The 8452-nt window shown below is 46.5% G+C and overlaps 1 pseudogene; it reads right to left on the bottom strand.

Annotated features, from left to right (window-relative positions):
- Positions 1-1226: 1226 nt before the first annotated feature.
- Positions 1227-6383, bottom strand: LOC119819774 (annotated as a pseudogene).
- Between the last annotated feature and the right edge of the window lie 2069 nt (positions 6384-8452).

Genomic DNA, 8452 nt, shown 5'->3' with positions numbered 1-8452 from the left:
CCACTGGCCACTTGGGGGCTCTCTGCCTGGGACCTAGCTGCCTTTGTGGCCTGCCAAGGTCTAGGGACTCACTGCCCATTGCCTGCTGCTGTTAGGGGACCTGCTGTGTGGTGTCACAGCCTGCTGCCTGATGCCACTGCTCAGGGACCTGCAACGTTTCTGTCACTGCACCCCTTGGGGGACCTGCAGTATTTTACTTAAACCATTATTCTCCCTCTTTCCCATCCTGGAGAAAGTGTGTGGCAGAGCTCATGGGACACACACAGTGAACTAGAGCCCAAGGGAACACAGTACTGAGAGCAGATCTGGCAGTTGATGAACAAGGGGAACATGGTTCTGTTTCTAAAAGTCTGCATGGATCATTCCTGGTGAGATGGGATCCATGGGACTAATGGGTTCAGAGATGTTCCAGAGTTCAAAACTGGCATGCCAATGTGGGACTCACTACATTCACATAAACCTGAGAGAGCTTGAAAACACAAAAGACACAAAAGAACAAACTTAAACATGGCTTCTTGATAGCTGGCATTTTTTATTTTCAGATGGGCTCTGTTAGTTGGCAGCAAGCAGGGGTACCATGGCTCCTTTAAGAGAGGTCTTCCTGAATCAGCATTAGCAGCAAAACAAACAAACCCACGCAACTTCTTTAAGAAATGGCAGCTTCCTGGTTCATGCTAGTTGTACGAACAGCTCTGGCTCTTTCAGGAGGCTGAGCACTTGAATGGGGTTTGTAGGCAGCATGCTGCAAGTTAGTTGGTGACAGCATGTAGCCGCTGCAGGAGACAGATACGCTGGAACCTTGCCTGTAAACTGTGAGCCTTGTGGTAAAACACAAAATAATAGGAATGGGTTAATTTAAGATGTAAGAGCTAGCTAGAAATATGCTTAAGCTTTTGGCCAAGCAGCATTACAAATAGAAGTTGCTTGATTGCACTTCCTGCCTACTCAAGTAAAATTATCTTTCTTCTCAGGCCTCCAATAGTGTTGAAGTTGTAGTTACCTTCCTCTTATGATCTAGCCAAGCCATTTCTTTCTTTTTGTTTCTTTCTTGAGTGGATGGGTTTATTTAGCAGAGAGTTTGAAACGCTTGCTTTAAGCAAGGGTACTGCAGTAATTATATCGGGAACAGACAATTTTCTACATTGTCAAATATATAAAAGTTCCTTTTCACTTTCTTTAACACTGATCAAAAAGCTGATTCAGTCCGTGTTTCTCTGATGTACTGTCTACTCAGTTAACCCAAGCTTCTTCTTCAGAGACTCTGGCATCTCAGGTGGAGGAGGGCAAGGGAGCCTGAAGTAGACCTTCACAGAGTCATAGATGAACCACTGGAGTGCAGTCAGAGTGCCAATCATGATGATTTGGGCAAAGAGGCCCTCCCACACAACTCTGAAGACCAGTCTCTGCAGGACCTGGGAAGCAGTGCCCCCTTCTCTTTATTCAGTACAGAGACCACAGAATCAGCAGGGTGAGAAACAATTGCACAGAAGACTCCAGCTATATAACCTGCCACAAATGTCACAACCATCTGCTCTGCCTTTGTACATTCACTTTGGGGCTTAGGAACCACAAATTTGTACAATGCTTCAACAGTACGTTCAAAGCAGGCAAACTTCATCATGGTGTATGGGATATGTCTCATCCACAGAGGAGCCACACCTTTGCAGAACACATTTCATCCTTCTTCTTTATTTATATATCTGGGCAACAGCTTCTCTTAATGTATTGGCATAGCTAGGCTGGGTTTGGATCCGAACTTTAGCAGCTTCCATAGGAGCCAGGGCAATGTCAGCATAGAATTCAGCACTGGCAAAAGCAGCTAAATACAGTGATGTGCACCACAGATGGGTGTTTTCCTCACCAAGCATGTTGCTGTAGGCTTTGAAAACTTCATAAAAGCTGAGCTTGCAGAGCCCTTGCATGGAAAAGCCAATAAAATTTGGGGCTCAAACTTTTAGCCAAACCACGAACATCATCTTCTCTCAGGGTAACAGAGAATCCATTAAATATGCCCTAGTACTTCTGAGGGTCCACCTGCATGCAGCATTTTACTAAATCCAGGGGAACAACAGCAGTGTGTGTCAGCCCACAACTTAAGACCCCACCAAAGCCACACAGTGCATAATACTTCACGGAGCCAAATTCACAACTGTATTCTTCCACAGTGGTGGCGGCCAGGTAGCGGGAATGCCAGGGCAGGCCCAAGGGTGGGGGCTGCAGGGTCCCGGAGGCCATTGTACACCAGATGCAGATGCCACGCATTGAAGGGTTCTCCAGGGGCCAGGTGCCCACGGACGAGAATATCCTCCTAAGATGGCAAACACTCAACCGCTCGGTAAGGCTCAACAAGGAATGTCCTCCCCACCCAAAGATCTGTGCCCTTCACTCTAACCAAGCCATTTCTAATACAAGATTTAGGCTCCTTAGGACAGAATAATTATTGAAACATTTAACATATGTTTCTTGCTAAATATTGTTTATACTGGTTATAGTTCTAATTTCTATACTTGATATCTGTTCTTATTGTATATAGTTCTGTTTTGGGTTTAGAACTCTTATTTAGACAAAAGCAGGAGGTGATGGGGAAACTCCTTCAGCCAATGGCCTTTGAGAGGCTGGACCAGGTTGGGTGTGACTTTTGGTTACCAAAAAACCCATGGGAGCATCCGCTTGGCCTTTTCAGCTTGCCACCCCTGGATGTTGAACCTTGTTCCTGTTTCCTTGTTGTGATCCTTGAGTTTCCCTTTCAATAAAGAAAACCTGGGCTGGAAAGATGGCTCAGAGGTTACGAGCACTGACTGCTCTTCCAGAGGTCCTGAGTTCAATTCCCAGCAACCACATGGTTCCTCACAGCCATCTATAATGAGAAATGGTGCCCTCATCTGGCATGCAAGCATACATGGAAGGAATGTTGTATACTTAATAAATAAATAAATCTTTAAAAAATAAAAAAAGAAAACCTTAGTATACTCTATTTGTTACTAGTTTGGGATTATTTGATTCGCATTCCCCCCATCTCGGATGCTCCACTTCACAAAAACACCATGGAGACATCTCTGACCACTTAACAACTGGAAGTTAGACAGTGAAGAAGTGTTTGGAGAGGATACTGTGGCTGTTTGCAGCCTGACCCCCAGTCTTTCCTCTGGAAAGCTGCCTTTAGCCTTGTGCGGTCAACCTGGCTTATGAGCAGCCCCTCCTCCTCATCTAGAACACACTGGCCAATGTGAATGCAGAATGCTAGCCCTCTGTCCCTGCCCATCACACACTATGTGGTACTGCTCTCTCATGGCTCAGGAGAAAGCCAGGCTCATCCTTTCAGAGGTAAATAATTCCTGGGCCCAAAATTATTCATCAGCTCTCTGACAATTTGACCAGACCTCCTGTGATTTGGCTTGCAAATCTACTTGTACTCCTATCCCCACAGCATACCTCCAAAGCATGCATCATAGTTATGTGAATGAGATGCCTATCATAGGAAAGTCCCTTCAAAAGGGCATTTGGAGCAAGAAAGAGAGAGACAGCTTGGTTAACTAGAAACTCTCTGTTCAAAGCTACTTAATGAGAGACCTGCAGGCAGAGCTCTGAGGATCACTTGAGGCCTGACCTTAAAAAACACAGTGTCTTGTTTCCCCAAAGCAGGGTCTTGGCTTTCCTGGGAGCAGATTTTGAGGGGACTTCAAGGTGATATATTTTATATGACTTAAAACAAATGCTTCTTCCCTGCCCTTATGGATTACAGGAAGCATGCTGCAACTGCCCTCTTTGACTTTGGTTCTAAACAGCATCAATTTCCCAGCATTCCCTAGACTTGCAGCACATCCCTCTTGCTTTCTATGTGGTGTTCATCTTAGTGCTGCTAATGGCATAGCTTCTCAGTGCAACTCGGTTTATGGTATAATCTGGTCTAACAAAACAGACCCACATGGGAGTCCCAGGCTTCTCAAAAAATAATATTGATCTTATTAACGCACATCAACCGAGATCTTTGTATGGTTAGACCTGACCCCCTCCTCTCTCCCAGTCTTCCTCTACCCCCCCTCCTTATTATTACTACTACTTATTATAATTTTGTTTTTGAGACAGGGCATCTCTATGTAGTCCTGGCTGTCTTGGAGTTGCTATGTAGAACGATCTGGCATGGAAATCACTGAGATTCTCCTGCCTCTGCCTCCTAAGTGCTGGAATTAACACGGTGCACCACTCCTCCTGACCTTGGTCTTTATTTCTGGTAACTTTCAATGGATGCCAAGTAGCAAAACAATCTCATTTGTAGACTAGACAGGAGGGTTTTATATAGACTCCCAGGTAACAGCAGACCTGGTGTTTGTTTCTTGGAGCCTATGTTCTTCACTACTACATCAAGAGAACAAGGAGACAGATGTGTAAGTGACTAGGAGATGGGCGGGTAACACATGCATTGATAGGACACTGGGGAGACTCACAGAAACCTGAAGCAATAGTCAGATCACCTGACTTTACTGCAGGCCAGTGTTTGTAATGTCGCCTTGCTTTGACATTGCTGTGGGATGGGTGGTAGTGGCCTGTCATGGGGCTGTTGCCCTGTTCTATGATGTCAGGCACAAAGTGCTTAACAACCAACCTGTCAGTAAATACCTAACAATTAGGAGCCATCATTAACGTAACCTTAGGGACAATTGTCCTGGTGTAGAAAGGCAGCACACTGTGATGGACTTGCTGCATCATACAGGCAGTTGGCCCTGGTTCAGGCCAGGGTGGGAACAAGGGCCTTCCTTCTTCCTGTTTGCTATCAGCCACTGTTGTATGGCAGCTCCTGTGTCTTTAAGGCAGAGCTTAAATTATTCTGTTCTGGTCCTGCAGCTTCTAAAAGTCTGTGTGGGCATGTTGCAGCTGGCTCCTATTAAAGAAGATAATGGCTTCTAATGGTGGCAGCATCATACTCAAAGCTCAAATGTAGCAGGGCCCCCTCCCTGTGCCATCTAAGGGAATGCCATTGCTGGGAAAATGAAGGGGAACAACAACCCGTTATGAGGATAATTCATCAGTGTAGACTACCCAGCAGTTCAGCCCCGTGCTCTTTTCCTTCAACGGAGTGAGCAGTTTAGCGTTCTCCATTACCTGCAGCCTTACTGTGACTCTTCCTTGTCATTGCCTTCTGCAGACCAGATCTCCCTTGGGCAAGCTGGAATTGCCCAAAATTTAATCCTTTTTGGCAATAAGGCATTGCCAGTCCCCACCTTGAACACAAATCCCCATGTCCTGTCGCCCACAGGCAATGACCAAGAACACAAAAGACACTGCTGCTCTGGACTGTGACTAAGTCCTGAGAATGTCACCAGTGCCCCAGGGACGGGACACTCAAAGCTTTCCAAAGAGATGTCAAGGTTGGCTATTAGGGAGGACTTTACTTTCTGTTTTTTACGTCAAGGCTGGGTAAAGGACTTTGCTTTTGGTTTTTAATTGTGAATGATTCTGTGGCATTTGTGCTTCTGTAGGATTAGAAATGAGGTGACCTTGGTTCTGGATCCTCACGTATAAGTTATGGTGCTCAAAGAAAGCACTTTCTTAGATATACTATACTTATCCAGAGCAACACTATATGAAGAAATGTACTATAGTGACAGACACATCCTCTGCAGGTACATGGCTGGCCCCTGATGCCCTGTGTGACTTGGGATAGAAGTCAATTTTCAATTTTAACTGATTCTAATTATTTTTAAACATAACATTTAAGTATCCTCATGTGACTCATGGCTGTTAACTCGCACAGCATAGTTCTGAGTTGAGAACTTCATGCCTCAGACTCTCAAGAGACTATAGTCAGTGTGCAGATGACTGAGGGAGCCTGGAGTCAGCAAGTTAAATATAAAATATTGGCAAGCCAGCAAGTTGTTTCCCCTACTTGGCTGCTCCATGGGGGGTTATCCACAAAAGTAATAATGTAATGAGTAAAATCTGTCTTCCTTTCTACTTACCCAGCAGAAAGAATTAGCTATTGTAGTTCAAAGGCTACTAATGAGCAAGGCTGCACACTGCGAACCTCTATACCTGTAATGTGATCACCTTCAGGGAAGGCAGAATTCTCACACATGAGCATGGTGCTCTGCTCCCCTGTACTCACGCTTTTGTTCCTACCCACCGTCTGCTGCTGCATCTTCCAGCCCCGTCTCTCAGCTCCCCCCTCACCCTGGTCTATGATTCCGTCCCACTCCTGATGCCGTTGAGTTTTGAGTGGGCATGGTGGTGATAATATAGCATGGATGGCTCTTAGCCCCCTTAAGTGTGTGTGAAGACAGTTCTTTATTTTCTTTAAATCCAGTCATCACACTGGCGGGAAGTTTGGTTTTAGATGTCTTGGCACCCAGCCCAGGAGTAGACTTCCATATGCCATGACTGGTCATGTCCGCTGAGGTCCTGCTATTCCCAGGGTGCACTAGAGAGCTGAAGGACCTGCTCTCTATTCTACCACAGCTTTCCCTGGCCTTACAGGGTGACCCCCCCTCAGTGAGCATCAGGTCACTGAAACCATATCACCTGAGAAAACATTCAATGAGCAAGGTCTTAGTGATTAGGGGACACGTGGTTGGTGCTGCTGCCCTGGACAGTGCAGCTGGACCTCCATCTCTCTAGGACATCCTGCTGGCCAGTGCTGTCTAGGCCACACCCTGTGGCAATGTTCACTTACATTTCAGGAGGCACAGAAGCTAAGTAGTCACATGACTCTCATTTTAGACAGGAGCAGACAAGCGCAGGAAGTTCCACCTGGTTACCCAGCAGCCATTTAGGTTTCCGGTTCAGGTCTCTGCTGGTTGATCATAGTGCCCCACTTTGAGGAGGTGCGCCCTTCTGCAACTGTGCAGAACACCCTGTGAGAACGCGGCAATTAGAGCCCCAGGGTAGGATCTAGTGACTGGAGGAATGGCTGCTTATCTGTAAGTACTGGGCTGTGGAGGGGAGCAGGAATCCCTGCTTTGTTGGCACCAAGTCTCGGTGCTAGAGAGATGTGGGAATCTCTGGAGATAAACCCCAGGGCTTCCTGACAATGGTGTGACTGTTCTCTCTCATGAGAATAGCGCTGGCTTTCCAGCAAGTGGGAACGTGATCCTGACCAGGTTCAGGTCATGTCTGCCACTACAGTAGGGACCCTGGGAGCCTGAGTCCCAGCAACCTCTGCTTTCACACTAAGCCTTTCCAGCAGCCTTAGGTACCCAGTGTTTTTGATTACACCTGAAGAAGGTGCTCAACTGGGGAGGGGCACTAGGGTGAAGAGGGAAGGAAGCTTGCTTTGCCCTGTGATTTTGGAAACCAAGGGGGTCGGCAAAGAACCCACTTTTTCAGAGACCAACGACTCGTTTGTTCATGGAAATCACAGGCTGGTCTAACTAGGAATCACACAGAGAAAGCAAAAGAGAACAAAAGGAGATTAAAGATTTTTTTCCACCGTTGATTGCTTTTCCTGCATTTACACTTGGTGTGCTTGCTCACATTGGCTTGTACAAGGAATATTTCTAAAGGTTCAATATTGGTAATGTGTCACAAAGCTATGCAAACAAAATTTTGCTTCAGTGTGGACTTTTGAAAGGGCAAATGCAAGTGAGGATATATTTGCTGGAAAACCAAGAATCCTCGATTTTAATGAGCAACATGCTTAATGTTTGCACAGTGGCCTTCAATTTGTAAAGCGGTTTTCCACAGACTGTCTTACTGCTGGCCTGATAGGTGGGCAGGCTGGTGGGGGCAGGGCAGACTCAGAACCTGGGACCTGATAGGTGGGCAGGCTGGTGAGGGCAGGGCAGACTCAGAGTCTGGGACCTGATAGGTGGGCAGGCTGGTGAGGGCAGGGCAGACTCAGAATCCCGGACCTGGAGAAAGCGAGTCACCTTTCAGGTCACTTTTCTTAGTGTCTGTTTCCTGGGACACTATAGGGCATTGCTTCAGGACTGCAGGCCTGACAACAAATCCAGATCAAGGTCATCTGCAGGAGGCAGGACAGGACAGGAACAAGAAGCCACCTGGGATCTGTGACAAAAGTTTAGGGCTAGCCGGGTCCTGAGTAGAAGCCGTATCGAGGAAATCTGAGTGGAAGCAGATTGCTCCTGGTCGAGTCTCTCAATGACATCATGGTCCAGCTGACCTTGACATGTCCTCAAAGAGTGCAGATGACCCAGTTGGACCGTGTCTGGATTCTTGTCTGCAAATCCGTGATAAGTGAACATTACTTGAATAACTACATTTCTGGTCATTTATTTCATAGCAGTGGAGGCTTGAGGAAGAGCCTTTCTCACCAGCCGCCCAAAGGGACGTGAAGATTCAACTACTCAAGGGCCACATGAAATCCACCAGAAGGCAGCCATACCACACACAGAAACACGCCACAGGAACATAGTAGGACCTATGCAGAAATGTGTACAGTTTGTATCTTTGTTCCAGTCCGATATGACTAGTAAGTCACATTGTGAAAGCAGGATCT

Source organism: Arvicola amphibius, chromosome 7, assembly GCF_903992535.2.
Source record: "Arvicola amphibius chromosome 7, mArvAmp1.2, whole genome shotgun sequence".
In the NCBI taxonomy this organism is placed as follows: domain Eukaryota; kingdom Metazoa; phylum Chordata; class Mammalia; order Rodentia; family Cricetidae; genus Arvicola; species Arvicola amphibius.
The sequence above is the reverse complement of the archived record's forward strand: the minus strand, read 5'-3'. Positions and strand labels throughout refer to the sequence as shown.